This window comes from Salvia splendens, chromosome 22, assembly GCF_004379255.2.
Source record: "Salvia splendens isolate huo1 chromosome 22, SspV2, whole genome shotgun sequence".
Classification (NCBI taxonomy): domain Eukaryota; kingdom Viridiplantae; phylum Streptophyta; class Magnoliopsida; order Lamiales; family Lamiaceae; genus Salvia; species Salvia splendens.
Window position 1 is genome coordinate 16,351,168 of NC_056053.1, and position 20,998 is coordinate 16,372,165.

The 20,998-nt window shown below is 41.7% G+C and overlaps 1 pseudogene; it reads left to right on the forward strand.

Annotated features, from left to right (window-relative positions):
• The first annotated feature begins 315 nt into the window (after positions 1-315).
• On the forward strand, positions 316-12,707 carry LOC121786820 (annotated as a pseudogene).
• Positions 12,708-20,998: the final 8,291 nt, after the last annotated feature.

The window sequence follows — 20,998 nt, forward strand, 5'->3', positions numbered from 1 at the left end:
TTTACCTCTTCATTTACCTCTCCCCTTGGAAATGCTCTTACTAATAATATGGACCCAACATTCCACTAATACTACTTCTCTCTTACTTTTTTCCCTTATCTCTTACTTTACCAATTTCACATTAAAACATGTGTCATTCACAATGTGTCTTATTTTTCGTGGACGGAGGGAGTAGAATATTTATTAACGGATGGACGAAAAAGAAAAAATGAGACATTTAAGATGGACGAAAAAGAAAAAAATGAGACATTTAAGATGGATGAAAAAGAAAAAATGAGACATTTAATGGTGCAATACAAAATATAATCCCTACTAATGTACAATAATTTTTTGCGTAAGACCGTTCTTGTGGAGGAGCCAGTGGCGGATTTAAGTGAGAACAAAGGGGTACGAGCGTACCACCAAAACAAAGTGCTTGAAGTGGTGCAGTGGTAAGTAAGCATATTACCTTGCCATCCGATAGATTGGGGTTTGATTCTTGTGGATGACAATGCCATTTCTTGTCCTTGTATATGCGGTTTTTGTTAATGAATTAAATTTTCTTGTTAAGTATTTTATTGTTTTGAATGCATTTAATATTATTTATCCTTTTGTTATTGTACGTTCAAAAACTTTTAATTAATTTATTTAATTTTCTCTTATAAACATTGTTTGATTTTCTTATCATGCTTTTATTTAATCTTTACTATTTTGAAAAATGACTAAGTTTTGCTTAGATAATTGAAAATATGATTTCTTCATAAAAATAATATGTGTTGCTAAACTTTAAATAAATCATTGACATATTACTATAAACATTCACATTTTTTTATATACTGAAGTTTATTATAAAAAAAGATATCAAATGATTAAAGCATCGGTCGAATTTTGAAACTCTAAATCATTATAACTATTTATCGCACCCCCAGATCGGAAATCCTAGATCTGCCAATGTGTGAGGCATTGGCGTAGTCCATTGTCGACGTTACTTTATTTTGACATACTCATACAAAAAAATGCATATATAGAATAACAATTAATTGTCATTTAATTTTTACTTAAAGTAACATTTCGACATATTCATAAAATTAATACTACTATTATTGTGATATATGGTAATAAGTATGACTTGAATTTTGAATTTAATATATAGTGGATTACTACTATTGAGTTCATCGACAAGGTTTCTTTCCAAATCATGCTAAAATTAAATTAAATATACATAAATTTTATCAATTCTCTAAATAAAACGGATAACAAAGATAGAGAAATGAACTAGTCGTAGAATTAAAACTCCCATACATCACAAATTAATGTATTTAAAATTGAGCTAATGAAATAATGCTAGTATATACTCCCTCCTTCCACGAAAAATAGGACACATTGTGAATGACAAAAGTTTTATTTAGAATTGGTAAAGTTAGAGAGAAGATAAAAAAGTAAGAGAGGAGTAATGTTAGTGGAATGTGGGGTCCATATTATTAGTAATAGAGAAGGGTAAAAAGTAAGAGAGAAGTAATGTTGGTGGAATGTGAGATCCATATTATTGGTAAGAGAGAATTTGTTGAAAACTTTTTCTTTTTTAAATGTGCTCTATTTTTCGTGGATAACCAAAAATGGCAAATGTGCTCTATTTTTCGTGGACGGAGAGAGTATGAAGTAATATTTTATCAAAAATTAATTTTAACCCAATAAAAGGCTATAATACCTTAATTTTCAAAATTACGATGACACAATTTCACAATCAGCAACTGAACTTTTTGACACGATTTGACAATTGTAATGGGAAGTATATATACATAGTTAATTTAGATAAATACGTCCTCCGTCCCTAAAAATTATCACTAATTTTTAAAAAATTTGTCATCTTTTACTTTTACCATTTTTTTTTGTAGCAGATCCCACATTTTACTAATTCATTCTCACTCTCATTTTATTATAAAATTAATATATAAAAGTATACTCACATGCCACTAATTTTTTCAACTCTCTTTTTGTTATATTTCTTAAAATCTTGTCAAAATGGTGACAAATTATAATGCAATGAGGGAGTTACATATATATAGATCTACTTAATGCATCACAAAGTCAGTTTAGCGGGGAAATATGATGACAATAATAAAAGTACCCTGCTAATTCACTGGGAGTAACAAATTGCACAACAAATTAGTCCAACATTTAATTTCAAAGCCACCATATTATTACAGACATGCATCTACGTTTTAGATGCCCATAATATTAGAGAGTCATAAAGATACTCATCAAAGAATGTACCCAATAAATGAATCAAAATTAAATGGCAAATGCAACGATTGCACTCCAGTGGAAATATATACATAGGAAAATCAGGCCTAAATCTTACTTTAGGATGTTGTAATAATTAAAATAAATGATCCTATATAATCTACTCTATTATAGAAGTCTACTACGCGTAGAGTAAGTGCAAGGATTTAAGGTTATATAACCATTCCGGTGAATCTCACACTTTCTGGAGTTGCCGGAATCTCTGCACAATAATCATATCCGACCGCGACCGCAACCGCAATCACGCCGGCGACCAGTCCCCGCCTCACCACAATCTTCAAATCGAAGGTATCAAAATTCACATTTCCCTTGTTTAGTTTATAACACGTTAAGAGATTGTGTACAATTTACAGCGAAATTATAAAGATTTTTTTCTAATAAAATAGTACTAATTTTTTTAAAAAATTAGAATTTAATAAATGTGATGGTGTGGGAATTTAGATGAGGAGGAGTGTCCGATCGAGCAGGTGCGGCTGACGGTGCCGGAGACGGATGATCCGACGGTGGCGGCGCTGACGTTCCGGGCGTGGTTTTTGGGCATAATAGCGTACGTGATGCTTTCATTTAGCAACCAATTTTTCGGATACCGGCAAAACGCCTTAGTGGTGAGCTCTGTGGCGGCGCAAATAGTGACGCGAGGGTGCTGCCGACGACGTCGTTTAGGGTTCCGTGTACGGGGTGGTCGTTTTCGCTGAATCCGGGGGCGTTCACTATAAAAGAGCACGTGCTGATCGCCAACTGCGGCGCCGGAGGGAGGGGTTTACGCCGTCAGCATTGTGACGATTGTGAAGGCTCTCTACCACCGCCCTCTCAATCCGATTGTGGCCTGGTTGTTGGTTCAGTCTACTCAGGTTTCATATTAATTACTTGTTACTCTTGTATTTGAATTTTTTGTATATTGGTTTTGTGGGTGTGTACATATTTGATTAGATGCTTGGGTATGGATGGGCTGGGATATTTAGGAGAATGCTGGTGGATTCTCCATATATGTGGTGGCCTGGAAACACGACTTCATTGCAAAACGGGAAGTCAAAAATAATACTCCTACATTCGTTCGGCATTAAATATCCCCTTCTTACAAGCTCGGATTTTAAAATATAATTTCATTTTTTAAAATAGATTCCGACATAAAAACTATTGGATTGTGTGTCTTATTTTTATATATTGATTAAGGCCTTCATAGTCATTTTAATTACGAAGTTTGGTCAAATTCTAGTTCGTCCCATCAAGTTTAAAATTGAAATATTCAATCACGAAGTTTTAATTTTTCGTAATTGTCTTGTACATGTCTATATTTAAATAACTATTAACTCTTGATTTTATAATAAAATATAAATAAAATAAGTTAATGTAATGCGAGTTCCACTTGCTTAAAAATAGTAAAAGTATAATTAAGATATTTAGTGGGAATAGAGGGAGTAGTTAGCTATCAACTTAATTTCAATGATATACAAGTATTCGTTCAATTTTTCTTTTCGTTTCAATATTACCATGTTAATGACAGAGCACTCGTTGTCGCATCTATTTTTAAATTTGTAATCTCTGCGTTCATTAAAAATAGTCTCATGGGTAAATTACACGGATTTTTAACTATTAGTCTCATGGGTGAATTACACGGATTTTTTAACACGGCTCCAATTCTTCGTGATAGTATTCACAACAAGCTACGCATACTACGAAATCCCAGCTTACTTCTTCCCTACAATATCCTCCATCTCCCTCCTCTGCTACATCTGGAAGGACTCCATCTTGATGCAGCAGCTCGGCTCCGGCCTCCACAGCATGGGAATTGGGTCCTTCGCCTTTGACTGGGCCACCGTCAGCTTCATCGGCGACCCCATCGCCACCCCGGACTTCGCCATCATCAACGTCGTCGTCTGCTTCATCCTCGTCATGTACGTCGTCACGCCCATCACATACTTCAACAACATCTACCAGGCCAGGAAGTTCCCCTTCTTCTCCTCCGCCACTTTTGATGACACCGGCATGAAATACAACATCTCCCGCATCCTCAACGAGGCCACCTTCTCCTTCAACGTTGCTGGCTACGAGACCTACAGCAAGCTCCATATCAGCGCCTTCTTCGCCTTCACTTATGGCATTGGATTCGCCATGCTCTCCGCCACCATCGTGCACGTCGTGTTGGTTGAATTGATTTTTTAACTACGATACAAAGATACACTAACCGGGCGTAGTACAACCCAATGAAGAAAAGAGAAATTAAACGGAAAATAAATTGAATTGAAATTACAAAGAAGAATTCGAAACAATAAACCGTAAAGATGTAAGCCGAGTCGAGAAGTCCTCTTTCCGCAAGACGAGATACGCCCCGGTAGTGCTCTCGGTTTGGCGTGTCGTCCCCAAAGATAAAACGGCTTCGTCTTGTTCGTTGCAGCACCGCAGACGGAACAAGCTCCGGCAAACTAGATGATGGCGAGGGCAGAGCTTCGACAGGAAGACTATGCAGAGAGGGAGAGAGTTATGCAAATGTGTTGTGTGTCTAATGGTCTTTTGCAATGCATGAAGTGACTGTCTATTTATAGGCCAAGTCCACCCGCAGGAGCATTGATGGAGTCAACAGCCATCATGTGTGTCATGATGGATTGACTGTAACCGCTGGGGGTTACTGACTGGTGCACTAGCCAGTGGGAGCTGAAGAGACACGATGCACCTGGACATGCTACACGACGGGATACACCATGGACCGTCGGGGTCCATCGGTGACCTTTTGTCTCCCGTTATGCGTCGGGGTCCAGCGGGGACCTTTTGTCTCCCATTGTGCGTCGGGGTCCAGCGGGAACCATTTGTTTCCCGTTGTGCGTCGGGGTCCAGCGTTCCATGACGTGGACTAGGACCCGTCGGGGATAGCGTGGAGTTTGGGTTGGTCTAAAAAGAACAAGCGGGGCACGAACCACGCTCAACGACTAGCTCCAAAGAACAGCCCAAAGACCACCCAAAGACCAATTGCCTTGAACCAAGAACCAAGGTCCAAGGCACCAGGCACCAGGCACCCGGGGCACGGGACACGGGTCACGGGACACGATGCAAGGTGCGCGGTGCGCGGGTTGCAGGACACGGTGCAAGGGTGGCGGGCGGGCGGCGGCGGCGCGCGCGTGTGCGCGCGTGTGGGCTCTGTCACCCTTCTTATTCCACGATAATTATTATATATAATAATTCATCTGATTAAATACTTTATCAAAGAAGTTTATCATCCCCGATGTGGGATAATTAACACTTAGTTAATTAATCCCTTAGTTTTTCTCATAGCTCATTTCTAGCTTTATTGTGACCAAATTTAATATATTATTTCTCACTCACCGGGAATCGGATTTGAGAAAATGAATATACTACGGTCATCTACTCGTAATGTAGATCGACGTTATTGCATTTAATTTCACAAAATTAAATGTCTTATAACATTTATTATTAGTCAAAGTCATTTGATCAATCACGATTCCAACTATCCCCACATGAGTGGAAATTGCCAAATGCATATGTATGCAGACACAAGCTCAACCCTCAAGAGGTATGTAAGCATAAGGATATGTAGTTTTTGGCTTTGAACCATCCATAGTTAACACCATCGGATACACAGGCGGACTAGTAGCGCGATGCTTTGAACTATTCCTCCACGGCGTGCACCGAGACAATGATGTTAACACTTAAACACCTCAACCTCATCCGTTCTCACGTTTTTTGTCCATTTCAGGCCTTGGACACCACTTTGGATTCATAAGTGTAATTTTTGAAGCTGCCCCACTTCACACTTACATAGGTGATTCCTCGTTAAGTATCTTGCCATACTCGGTCTCTTTGAGAACTTCATCTCAACGAGATCCTTTAGGGATCATTAAAAGTCATAGACTTAACCTCACCACTAGGCAAAATTTTCAACACTCTATTGCTCTCTAGGGAATAGATATAGATGAGTGTTTCACACGAACTCTCATAGCTTATTTTTCCCATTGAACCAAGTTCTTGGGATCTCCAGTCATCATGGTTGGGTTACCTCTATGAAAATTCTTTAGTTTGTGGATTTCAAACTCATTCCCTCTAGCAATTTGTTCATTTGATCACGATTTAACCTTTGGTTAGCGGATCCGCTAGATTATCCAATGACTTCACGTAGTCAATTGTAATCACCCCTGTTGTGATCAAATGTCTCATGGTATTATGTCGTCGACGAATATGTCGAGACTTACCATTGTAAAAGTCATTATTTGCCCTTCCTATAGCAACTTAGCTATCACAATGAATCAACACTGGAGGCACTGGCTTAGACCAACATGGAATATCATCAAAGAAGTTCTTAAGCCACTCGGCTTCCTCGCTAGCTTTATCTAAAGCTATGAATTCCGATTCCATGGTTGATCGAGCTATACATGTCTGTTTCGTAGATTTCCACCAGACAGTATCCCCCCAATAGTAAAGACATATCCACTCGTTCAGAGTGAGTCTTTGTTATCGGATATCCAGTTCGCATCGCAGTACCCTTCAAGTGCCGGGGGTATCTCGAAAAGTGTAGCCCATGATTTTGAGTATACTTGAGATATCTCAAAACTCTTACAAGAGCTTTCCAATGCTATTTGCTTGGATTGCTCGTGTAACGACTCAACTTGTTCACAATACACGCAATGTAAAGTCTAGGGCAATTAGTCAAATGCATAATGCACTCATTGTCCCGTGCATAATCTTCTTATGCAGCGGGCTTGCCCTTGTTCTTGCTCAAGTGAACTTTGAGCCCTATAGGCGTCTTAGCCGGGATGCCATCATATGCGTTGAATCTCTTTAGTACTTTCTCAATATAATGAGATCGTGTCAAGATGATTCTTTTGAATTAGAATTTTTCATTCCAAAAATCACATCGGCTAGACCCATATCTTTCATGTCAAAGTTTCTCTTTAACATGGTTTTCGTATAGTTAATCATTTAGGTGTTACTACCCATGATTAACATATCGTCAACGTAGAGACACAATATAACATATCCATTATCATTTGTCACATTCGTTGATTTTAAATTCATTTGATAACATCACATTATCAAATTTCAAGTGTCATTGCAACGACACTTGTTTCAATCCATAGAGGGATTTAACCGATTTGCAAACCTTTCTCTCTTGTCCAGGTACTACAAAACTTTTAGGTTATTCCATATAGATTTCATATTAAATCACCATTTAAACTTGTCAACTGTTCCAACTGCCTTAAACTTGCTTTTAAGGACTCATTTGCATCCTAAAGGTTTAGCACCTTCAGGTAGATCAACCAACACCCAAGTGTGGTTTAGCAAAATTGAATCAATTTTGCTTTGAACAGTTTGTCTTTAATTCAGCCTATCTCGGCCAGCAAAGGCTACTTTTATTAATGTTAGTTCTTCATCCAACATAAAAGCATTATAGTCATGACCAAATGTCTTTGGTGTACTGACCCTACTACCACGTCTTATTGTATCGTTTGGATCGGGCCTTGTTCGCTTGTGCGATTCTGGCTCTTCATCCGCTGATTAAGAACTAGTGGCTTCATCCTCAATTCTCGTCTCAGAATTGAGTGCAATATTTTCTTTATCTTTGTGAGGAAATATATTTTTCAAGAAATATAACATTTCTTGACTTGATTGTTGTTCCCACGGTCACAGTCGGTATTTCACACTTGTGGACAACAAATCGATATGCACTACTATTAAGTGCATACCCAATAAAGATTCAATCGACCGTTTTAGGACTAATTGTAACTTCTTTGGGCAGAGGAACCATCACATTTACCAAACACCCCCACACTTTGAGGTATTTGTAGGATGACTTCCTTCTCTTCCACAACTCATAAGGAGTGACATCCTTACTTTTGAGTGGGATTTTGTTTAGGATGTAGTTGACTGTCAAAACAGTTTTCACCCACATGTTCTGGGGCATCCCTGAACTAATCAATAACGCATTCGTCATCTATTTAAGATTTTGATTCTTACGTTCTGCAACACGATTAGATTGTGGTGAATATAGAGCAGTCGTTTGATGAGTTATACCACATGTGTTGCATAATTCGTCAAACAGGTCTACGTATTCGCCTCCTCTATCACTTCGAATCATTTTGATTTACAATCCAAGTTTATTCTCGACTTCGTTCTTATAATAATTTTTTTTAACACTTCAATTGCTTCATCTTTACTTCTTAAAAGATAAAGATAGCAATATCTTGTGCAATCATCTATGAACGTGATAAATTACTTTATACCACTTCTAGTTTGCACGAATTTTCAATCACATACAACAATGTGAATTTTCAAAGGGTTTCATGTTTCGTTCAATATAATGAAACGATAATCTAGTCATTTTCGCCTCAAGACAAATCTCACATTTGTTTTGGGTATTGACTTCTTTCGTGTTTAGTAAATTCAAGTTTACTAAACTTTTATAGCATTAGGATTCACATGTCCTAATCTATAGTGCTACAAATAAGAGGACGTATTGGCATTTTCATTATTAGCCAATGGCTTTTCAAACACGGCGAATAGCCGATAAACTTAGTTTAAAATAGACCATCGGTTACAGAACATTTTCCGATGGATTTTCTAAACTTATACACAAAGAACTTATCGGACTCAAATACAAGTTAAAAACCCCTATTTACAAGTATTGATCCAGAAACTATGTTCTTGCGTATGTCCAGGATATATAGCACTTCCTTAGAGTGATTGTCACGTCGGACATCATCTTGAGGACCATATCTCCAAAGTCGACACATTTGGATGAGACTTGGTTTCCTATGTTGAGCTTCCTCCCCTTAACAGTCTTGTAAGTGTAGAACTTACTTCTATCGGCACACACGTGGGCAGTGACGCCCGTGTCGATGTACCAATCTCCTTTATTCTCAACGTGATTGACTTCTTCAGTTACCACGACGGCTATGTTGCCTTTGGCATATTTGATAAATTTGGATCCACCAAGCTTCTTGGTTGGTGGCTTTATCTTTCTCCCGACATCTCTCATGGAATGGGCGGGGCCAAATGTCTCCCGACATTTTGTCAAGACACGGACGGATGTCAAACGTCTCCCGATATTTTCTAAGGGACCGACGTGTGCCTTATCTCTCCCGACATTTTCTAAGGCACGTACAGGAGCCAAATGTCTCCCTATGTCTCCCGACGAACGGGAGACCGACGGGTACAAATTTGTCCAGCCATTTCACATGGGATGTAAGGGTGCAAAACGTCTACTGACATTTCCTAAGGCACGGATGGGAGCCCAGGTCTCCCGACGAACAGGAGACCGATGGGTGCAAAATTTACTCCCGACATTTCCCACGTCACAGATGTGTGGCATACGTCTCCCGACATATTCTAATGCACTAACAGGAGCGAAATGTCTCCCCATGTCTCCTGAAGTTTTGAAGGCACGGACGGGTGAGAAATGTCTCCTGACATTTCCCATGCCACGGACGGGAGTCGAATGTCCGTCATGTCTCCCGACGAACGGGAGATGTCCCTTGGGACCTAACGTGTGCCAAATGTCTTCCAACATTTTCTAAGGCACGGACGGGAGCAAAACGTCTCCCATGTCTCCTGACGAACGGGAGACGTCCCTTGAGACCAATGGGACACGCCCAACGACCCTATGTATGGGAACGATGGGAGACGTCCCGTAGGACTTACTGACCATTCACATTCACGAGGTCTCTCCCCCACATTGGAGTCAGTCGTGTTGATCCCAACGGCATCAACTCTCGTGTTGGACCCGACGGTCCCAACACTCAATCCATTCAAGGATTCTATGGAGCCACTAAACTTGGAACCACTAGTTCTCGTGCTAGCCCCGAAGGACTCAACACTTGATCCGTTAGAGGATCTAAAGGAACTACTAATAGTGGAACCGTCAGTTTGCGTGTTGGCTCCGAAGGCCCCAACACTCGTGTTGATCCCAAAGGACTCAACGCACGATCCATTCGAGGATCTCGCGGAACCACAGAAAGTGGAACCGTCATTCTTCGTGTTGGTCCTGAAGGCCCCAACACCCGTGTTGACCTCGAAAGGTCCAACACTCGATCCTATCAAGGATCCCATGGAACCACTTAATGTGGAACCATCGGTGCCACCAAAGGTGGATGCACCAGTCGACCCAAATGGGTTAGTAAGCGCTCAAGGCGCTTGGGTAATCAAGTGTGATGATGTGGAATCGACGGGAGTCGTGGTCATGGCGGGGACCCGACGGGGAACAGTGGGCACGTCGGTGTTGGAGTCGGGAAAAGCGGCAACGGGGAACGCAGCGACGGGTTCCATCTCCACGCTAAGGTATTAGTTTCGAAAGTTTTAGATTTAATTTAAAGTCCAATCTCCTTCTTCAACGGCAAGTATATCTTGTCTTGCGATTGTTGGTTGAATTGATTTTTTAACTACGATACAAAGATACACTAACCGGGCGTAGTACAACCCAATGAAGAAAAGAGAAATTAAACGGAAAATAAATTGAATTGAAATTACAAAGAAGAATTCGAAACAATAAACCGTAAAGATGTAAGCTGAGTCGAGGAGTCCTCTTTCCGCAAGACGAGATACGCCCCGGTAGTGCTCTAGGTTTGGCATGTCGTCCCCAAAGATAAAATGGCTTCGTCTTGTTCGTTGCAGCACCGCAGATAGAACAAGCTCCGGCGAACTAGATGATGGCGAGGGCAGAGCTTCAACGAGAAGACTATGCAAAGAGGGAGAGAGTTATGCAAATGTGTTGTGTGTCTAATGGTCTTTTGCAATGCATGAAGTGACTTCCTATTTATAGACCAAGTCCACCCGCAGGAGCATTGATGGAGTCAACAGCCATCATGTGTGTCATGATGGCTTGACTGTAACCGCCGGGGGTTACTGACTGGTGCACTAGCCAGTGGGAGCTGAAGAGACACGATGCACCTGGACATGCTACACGACGGGATACACCATGGACCGTCGGGGTCCATCGGCGACCTTTTGTCTCCCGTTATACGTCGGGGTCCAGTGGGATCTTTTGTCTCCCATTGTGCGTCGGGGTCCAGTGGGAACCTTATGTCTCTCGTTATGCGTCGGGGTCCAGCGGGACCATGACGTGGACTAGGACCAGTCGGGGATAGCGTGGAGTTTGGGTTGGTCTAAAAAGAACAAGCGGGGCACGAACCACGCTCAACGACTAGCTCCAAAGAACAGCCCAAAGACCACCCAAAAACCAATTGCCAAGAACCAAGGTCTAAGGCACCAGGCACCAGGCACCCGGTGCACGGGGCACGGGACACGGTGCACGGGTGGCAGGCGGGCGGCGGCGCGCGCGTGTGGGCTCTATCACCCGTCTTATTCCACGATATTTATTACACATAATAATTCATCTGATTAAATACTTCATCAAAGAAGTTTATCATCCCCGATGTGGGATAATTAACACTTAGTTAATTAATCCCTTAGTTTTTCTCATAGCTCATTTCTAGCTTTATTGTGACCAAATTTAATATATTATTTCTCACTCACCGGGAATCGGATTTGAGAAAATGAATATACTACGGTCATCTACTCGTAATGTAGATCGACGTTATTGCATTTAATTTCACAAAATTAAATGTCTTATAACATTTATTATTAGTCAAAGTCATTTGACCAATCACGATTCCAACACGTCGCGCTCTATCACGGAAAGTATGTCACTCCTTGCTTCGTTTGGAATGTCAATCATAAAAGAAAATCTATTTAGTAGGGTAGATAACTAATCTGTAATCACTCAAAATGTGTGTTCTTATTATATTTTTGTCTTATCTATCTAACTATATAATGAAATTATTTTGTGGGTCCAGGACAATTTGGACACTGTGGACAAAAACAAAGAGCAAATTCAAGTTAGATGAGCATACAAGATTAATGAAGAAGAACTATGAATCTGTGCTGGACTGGTGGTTCCACTCCATCCTTGCTCTAGTGTTCGGGTTGTCGCTTTTAGCTTGTGAAGGTTTCGGAAAGCAGCTGTAGCTTCCGTGGTGGGGGCTTATATTGCCGTGCGCGATGGCCTTCTTCTTCACTCTACCTGTCGGCATAATCCAAGCCACAACCAACATGGTATGTAACTATGTATCACCAAATCTCATCTCTATTGAAACCCCTTCTTGTCTTACATACATCGATAATTTGCGACGGCAAGCATGCCGCTGACGAGGTCGGTGAACTACCTGATGTGTGGCGGGGTAGGGGTGTGGTTCAACGTGTACGTGTATCGGGTGAACAAGCGGTGGTGGGCGAGGTATGCGTATGTCATGTCGGCGGTGATCAACGCTGGGATTGCGTTTATGGCTATTGTCATGTACTTCGCGCTGCAGTCGTATGACGTCTCGATTAATTGGTGGGGGTTGGATATTGACGACCATTGCACCTTGGCGTCGTGCCCTACCGCGCTTGGCCTCGCTGTTGAAGGTTGCCCGATGCACTGATGCCTTTTTTTCTTTTTTTCTTTTTTATTTGAGTATTTATTAATTAATGTTGTTACTATTTACTTTTGTTGGAAGGAGAAGATCTTGGAGAATCAAGAGGCTGATTTTCCTACAATCATAATTAATAGGAAGATTAGCATTTTATATTTTCCATGTATATGATATTAGGTTTAGGGCAAGGGAACTTACCTTATGTGTATTACTCTTGAGAGCCTATAAGAAGGCATGTATAGTTACTCCATAATCAATAAGACCGATTGAAATTATTCCCCAAAACTTCTCTTTAACCTATTTTATCATGGCTTCAGAGCAGGAGTCGAACTAGGGCTCAGATTTTTTAACTCATCACTGCCCAACCCATACCAATATCGGCCAATTCACAAAAATCAGAGAGCAAACAAACTCAAATCAGTATCCCAGAATGTCAGACGAAAAGAAACCAACCGAATCAGAATCAGAATCATCAAGCAGTAAAATACGAGTGAGTAAAAACGTAACTGTTGCGTTCAAACTCAATGGAGGAAATTACCCTCTATGGTCGCGGCTAATGAAGGTCGCGATTGGGAGCAGGGGAGGCTACTCCCATATAACCGGAAAACCAACTCCACCACTGTCAGGGAGCAAGGAGTACGATGATTTGGAGGAAACGAACTTAATCATTTTCTCCTGGATTGTGGATAATATCGAGAACGATATCATTGCCGATTTCGCTCATCACCAATCGGCCAAGGCGATTTAGGACGGCCTAGCCACCACATACGAGAGTGAAGCCGATCTATACCTCGTATACGACCTGGAAGATAAAGCAAATACAATCAAACAGGGGACTATGGATCTAGAGACATATTACCGCAAAATCCACGGGATGTGGATTAATATTGATCGGTGTCAAAAGCAACTGATCGATTGCTGTGAAAAGGGCGTGAACCAGTTCAGAATCTACTCAAACACCAAGAGGCTACTCTGATTTCTCGCGGGATTGAATGATGAACACGAGGGAGTACGGTGGGCCATCCTTAAAGAAGCGTCGCCCTCTCCGCTAAAAACCGCCTATAGGTGGATTAAAAAGGAAGCAACCCGACGAAGGTTGGGGCAACCAGAATCCCCAAATCCGGTCACCCATAGCCACGGAGGAGGAGACACGCAGGGGATCGGACTCAGACTGGCGGCTCAAGGACAGCGACCCGGAGGTCACCCAAACGGACCCCCCAGACAAACCACCACCGCTCACCGCCCGAGAAACAAGCTGGTGGACAAGTCTAGGTTGTGGTGTTCCCACTGTGGGATGCAAAAGCACACCCGCGAGACGTGCTTTCAATTGCACGGCTACCCCGAATGGTGGGAAGAGAGGCAGACGGCGAAGGCCAGGATGGCGGTTGGAGTAACCACCGGAGATGAATCGCACAAAATGGTGGCTGGAAATCGAGATATTCTAACCTGGCGTGGGAAACAGAGGGAGGAACCGGAAGCTTCCGGCGGAGGCGGGAACGGCGGTGGAGTGATTGGCGCCGGCAACTTCGCCGGCAGAACACGGGACCGACATGGGGAAGGCGGCGGAATCGGAGGTAACGGGTTAAGGGGTGTGAACCCTAACCCTAAATTTCCTTATGAAACCCCCACTTTTTTAAAATCTTACAAGACTCCCCTAGATTTCCCTAAATTACAAAATGTACCCCGTTTTTTGCATGATAGTCCCCAGACTTATGATGTGTTACACCTTGGACCCCAGACTATTGATTATCGTGAAAACCCCCCAGATTGTTTGGAAATATACGATTTAGCCCTGTCCCACTTAAAAACCAATTTGAGCCCTTGGACCATATTTCCGTTGCATTTACGGTAAAACGGGATAACCGGGATGGAAAAAAGGGGTGGATATTTGATTGCGGAGCAACTGACACCATGACTCCGAATAAAAATGATTTTATTTATTTTAGTGATATTACTAAGACTTACATCCAAACTGCCAGTGGGGAATTGATTACTGTGGCTGGGGCGGGTACTATTGAGATATCCCCGACTTTAAGATTATCAAACTGCATCTATGTCCCTAATTTGTCCCAGAGATTGATGTCCATAAGCCATGTAACAAAGGAATTGAACTGTACATTGCTGATGCATCCCGATTTCTGTATTTTGCAGGATAATCGGACGAGAAAAATACTTGGGCGTGGCACTGAGAGCCAAGGACTCTACTACGTGGATGAGATAGCTCAACAAGACAGTGCGATGCTGGCTCACGGGTCCACGAAAAGGGAGATTTGGCTTTGGCACCAACGACTGGGACACCCTTCCCCTGGTTATTTTAGTTTGTTTTTTCCTAAACTCTATTCCAAAAGATTTTGCTTGTGAGACTTGTGTTTTGGCCAATAGCCATAGACAATCATTTAAACCTTCAAATACTCGTATGAATTCTGTTTTTTCCCTTGTTCATGCTGATGTGTGGGGTCCTGCACCTATTATTGGAGGGAATGGTCTGAGATTTTTTGTGATTTTCGTAGATGATTGCACTAGGATGACATGGATATATTTTTTAAAACACAAGTCTGAGGTGATTGATAAATTTATCCTTTTCTTTAATCTTATCCAAACCCAGTTCTAAACCACGATAAAAATCCTTCGATCTGACAATGGGAGGGAATTTGTGAACCAAAGAATGACAGATTTCTTTACAGAAAATGGCCTAATCCACCAAACCTCTTGTCCTTACACACCAGAACAAAATAGGGTAGCCGAAAGGAAAAATAGAACCATCGTCGAGATAACCCGAGCCTTGATGTTTGAGTCTAAAGTTCCCACACACTTCTGGCCCGAAGCAGTTGCTACTTCTATCTACCATATAAACCGACTTCTCACTAAAGTCTTAAGCAAGAAAACACCCCTCGACACCCTCTCCAAAATAACCAAAATACCCAAACACCTTAACCTCCAACTAAGAGTTTTTGGATGCACAGTTTATGTCCATATCCCAAAACATGAGAGAACAAAATTATCACCTTGTGCTACCAAATGTGTGTTCGTGGGCTACGGGATTAACCAAAAGGGGTATCGATGTTATGATCCAACCACAAAACGAGTAATCACCACCATAAATTGCAATTTCCTGGAAACAGAGTTCTATTACCAAACCTAACTTAGTAGTCAAGGGGAGAGTGAGTCGTATAACTCAATAGACTACCTAAGTTGGTTTGTGCCCGAGTCAAATCACTCCAACAGCGACTTAACAGAATCAGTTAGCATTGTCGTCGAGCAGATCTCAACCACTCCAGAGTACTCTCAACCGCGACCAAGTGTCTCGCCTCAACCGATATCCGAAACACCTGAGGTAACTCCTAATCCACCTCAAGAAGATAGTACTACTGTTGACCCTATTGATACAGAAACTGTTGATGAAAGCACGACCCCTGATGAGAGTACAGGTCGATACATCCTCCCACCACGAAGTAATCGTGGAATTCCTCCAAAGAGATTCTCCCCAGGAAAAACGGGCAGGAAAAGTCAGTATGTTGTGGCTAACTTTGTGAAAGGAAACTTGGCCAAAATGGCTAGGGCATTTGAGGCTGCTCTTTACGAGGAAGAAGAAATCCCTATACCGCCGAAGAAGCATGGAAAATTAAACATTGGAGGGACACTATGTTTGTAGAGATGGACGCATTGCTAAAAAATAAAACTTGGGAAGTCAGTCCACTACCCGAAGGAGCTACTACAGTGGGATGCAGATGGGTGTTTACGATAAAAAGGAGGCCTGACGGATCCATTGACCGATATAAGGCGAGGCTAGTAGCAAAGGGGTACACCCAGACTTATGGCGTCGATTATGCAGAGACCTTCTCGCCAGTTGCCAAGATCAATACAGTAAGGGTATTATTTTCGATAGCCGTCAACCGAGACTGGCCGCTGCACCAGTTCGATGTGACAAATGCTTTTCTACATGGAGAATTGACCAAGCCGGTCTACATGGTTCCTCCACCCGGATTTACTGGCGACTTCAAAAATGGGGACGTGTGCAAACTCAAGAAAATATTATATCGCCTCAAACAATCTCCCAAAGCTTGGTTTGGGAGGTTCACTGAAGTGATGAAGAAGTATGAGTATTGCCAGAGCAACTCGGATCACACCTTGTTCCTCAAGAAGAAGAATGGTAAGATCACATGTCTCATTATTTACGTTGATGATATGATTATCATGATGAGGAAGAAATAGAGCAACTAAGGAAGAACCTGTCCAAGGAGTTCGAGATGAAAGACCTTGGTCACTTAAAGTATTTTCTGGGGATAGAAGTGCTTAGATCGAAACAAGGGATCTTCATCAACCAGAGGAAATATGTACTTGACATCCTGGCAGAAATCGGAATGGTGGATTGCAAACCAGTGGACACTCCAATGGTCCAAAATCATGGACTACAGATTCGAGAAGGAGCCAAACTCGCTGACCGAGGGAAGTATCAACGGTTGGTTGGGAAACTCATCTATTTATCCCACACCAGACCAGATCTTGCATATGCCGTTGGAGTAGTAAGTCAGTTCATGCATGCTCTACATGAAGAACATTGGGAGGCAGTAATGAGAATAATACGATACTTGAAGGGTACCCCGGGTCATGGAGTATTGTTCAAGAAACATGGGCATTTGGAAATACACGGCTATACTGATGCAGATTGGGCAGGAAGTCGACAGCAGGATACTTCACCTTTGTAGGGGGAACTTGGTGACATGGAGAAGCAAGAAACAAAAGGTAGTAGCAATGTCGAGTGCAGAGGCTGAATTCTGGGGAATTAAGAGTGGATTAACAGAAGTGCTATGGCTCAGGAAATTGATGACCGAACTCGAACTCAAATCCACACAACCATGTCGATTGTTGTGCGACAACAAGGCTGCCATTAGCATTTCAGAGAATCCAGTCCAACATGATCGGACTAAACATGTGGAGGTAGACCGATACTTCATAAAAGATACCATAGATGCAAAGATAGTGGAATTGCCCTATGTCAAGTCTGAAGATCAATTGGCGGACATCCTGACAAAGGCGGTAAACTCGAATTCTTTTCGAGGTGTATTGAACAAGTTAAGCATTGGGGATCCCATCACTTAACTTGAGGGGGAGTGTTGGAAGGAGAAGATCTTGGAGAATTAAGAGGCTGATTTTCCTACAATCATAATTAATATGAAGATTAGCATTTTATATTTTCCATGTATATGAAATTAGGTTTAGGGCAAGGGAACTTACCTTATGTGTATTACTCTTGAGAGCCTATAAGAGGGCATGTATAGTTACTCCATAATCAATAAGACCGATTGAAATTATTCCCCAAAACTTCTCTTTTAACCTATTTTATCAACTTTGTTCTGGATATCTTGGTTTGTATCCCTTTTTTGTAAATGCAGTTTATTGAATCAGAAACATCTGATTCTTCGTCGTTTTTACTTCCAATCCAACATTTCAAAAAAATAATCATTTTTTAACTGTAACAACCATTGTTAATGTTATGTGTTGAAGAAGATTAGGACATTCATGCTCATAAACATGAGATTTTGGTTCTTTCGTTGCATATCTACTCATACTCTCATAGTGCCACCTCATTTTTAATAGTGATTGTTCAAACTTTGAGAGTTCAAGTCGTCCTAATTTTTTAAGAGCATCAGCAATAGCGCCCGTCCCGGCGGACGTCCGCCATTGTGCAAGGTCGCGACGGATACGGACGTCCGCCATTGCGGAGACACGACGGACGTCCCGATTTTTTAATTTTTAATTTTTTTTTGTTTAAAAGTCTATATATATGGCTCGTTGGACTTCATTTCATTCGCACCACTTGTTTTAACAAGTTTCTCTCTCTCTAAATTTCTTTTATATATCCGTAATGGCTAATAGTGGTAGTGGTAGTGGTAGTGGTGGGCATTATGAACACATGATGCGGCTTATTCATGCACGTGTGCGGGAGGCAGCGGATAGGGAGGAACAAGCGGCCTTGGAGCCTGTGGTACCTCGAACCATCCATCGTCGATCTATAGTACCCCGGGACCACCTCGCTGCACACTGTCGGTTGTACGAGGATTACTTCTCTCCGGAGCCACGATATGGGGAGAACATGTTCCGGCGACGTTTTAGGATGCATCGTCCGCTCTCTCTGCGTATCGTGGGCACTTTAAAGCGTCGATATGGGTATTTCAGGGTGGGGGAGGATGCGGCTGGTAAACCCGGTCACACGCCGATTCAGAAGTGCACTACCGCAGTCAGGCAGTTGGCATACGGAGGCGCGGCTGACATGTTCGACGAGTATCTCCACATCGGCGAGACGACTGCCCGCCAGTGCCTGAAGTATTTTTGTCAGGACGTTAGGGAGATATTCGGGGAAAGGTATCTTCAGAAGCCTACCCCCGAAGATTGTCAGGCTCTGCTGGATATGCACGGGAATCAGCACGGGTTTTCGGGAATGTTAGGCAGCATCGATTCTATGCACTGGGAGTGAAGAACTGCCCCGCTGCCTGGAAAGGGATGTACACTACTAGTTTCAAGGGCAAGAATCCCACGATGATCCTTGAAGCGGTAGCTGACTACCGACTGTGGATTTGACATCCCTATTTTGGAGTAGTCGGGTCTAACAACGACATCAACGTCCTCCAGTCGTTGTCCCTTTTCAACGACCAGTGCATGGGTGTTGGTCCGACCGTCAATTTCGTCGCCAACGGCAACCAGCACAATATGGTCTATTTTTTGACAGATGGGATATACCCTATGTGGCCCGTCTTTGTGATGACGATCAGGTGCCCCACAGAAGAAAAGAAGGTCTATTTTGCGGGTCGTCAGGAGGCAGCCCGCAAGGATGTGGAGCGGGCATTTGGTGTGCTCCAGGCTCGATGGACGACAGTGAAGGGTCCAGCACAACTATGGTATGTTGACAGCATCGCCGACATCATGTACGCATGTATTATCATGCACAACATGATTGTCGAAGATTAAGGTCCAGCAATGACTGATTGAACCAATGATGATGCTGATGCTGCGGGTCCAAGCCACGGCGTGGCCACTAGCAATGTACGCATGGGGATACCCCACGACGAAGTCGATCGAGTCCGTGCATTTGCCGACATGAGCCAAAAACAAGCCCATGTTCTACTCCAGAATGATATTATTGAAGAAGTATGGCAGCAGAGGGGTCGTCGTTGATGTAGTTTTAATTATTGAAATGTTTTTTTTTAATTTGGTGGAATGTACTTTTCTTTTTTTATTTAATGAATTTTTTCCCTTATTTGTGTCGAAATTTTAATTCCGTAAATTATTTAATTCCGAAAATTGTTTAATTTGTGAATTTGTGAATTTTTATTATTGTGGGAAGTTCGTCGGGATGTCCTTGGGGATGTCCGCCATTGTGCAGTGGATTTCCGTATGAGGTGGCATCCGCAGTGGGATGTCCGTATGACGTGACAGGAGGTATTTTTGGGATGTCCGTGGGGATGTCCGCCGGGATGTCCGCACCACTGCTAATGCTCTAATTACACTAAACTGAAAATTCTAGATATGCCGTCGGCTTCACATTCAATCAATGCTAGTACTATTATATTTTGTGTGTTTAGACCTCTTGATAATGGAATCACTTTTAACAATGAAAATTAACTTGTTAATACTCCTAAGAAATTATGTTACTATTTTAAAGTATCGTGTTTAAACTAAGAAATTATATGCACCTTTTGATTGAAGAAAAATACTCAGCTATAGCACATCCAAAATGTGAAACAATGTACTTCTTGTAGTTATTGCTTGTAAGAGTGAACTAAAATGTGAAACAATGTACTTCTTGTAAGAAAGTGAATTGCAAATTTAGTTTCTGAATATTATTGTTTTCACCCATTCTTTATGAATTATGAATATTAGTACTATTAGTTTTTGGATATTGATATAATATCATTGAAGATTTTTATGCTATTTCATGACATTTTGGCCTTTCTTCAAATTTTTCTATTTCATGACATTTTGCCCTTTCTTCAATTTTGTCTCGAGTGGAATTTTTGTCCATTGATTATATCTTTTAGTTAGAAAATACTTCAAACAACATTATGCTATTCACATAATACCTTTCTTTGTGAGTGTTTTAATCTATGCGATACTATTTCAATCCTACATCAGTCCAACATATCAATCACGTCTCAAATTATGTGTTTATTGGTCTTTTTTAAAAAAAAAGGCATACTGAAGATATAAATGTGTTACACTAGTTATTGTATACTCCCTCCGTCCCATATTACTTGGGGCTTTTCTTTTCGATACGAGATTTAAGAAAGTTGTGCTTAATGAGT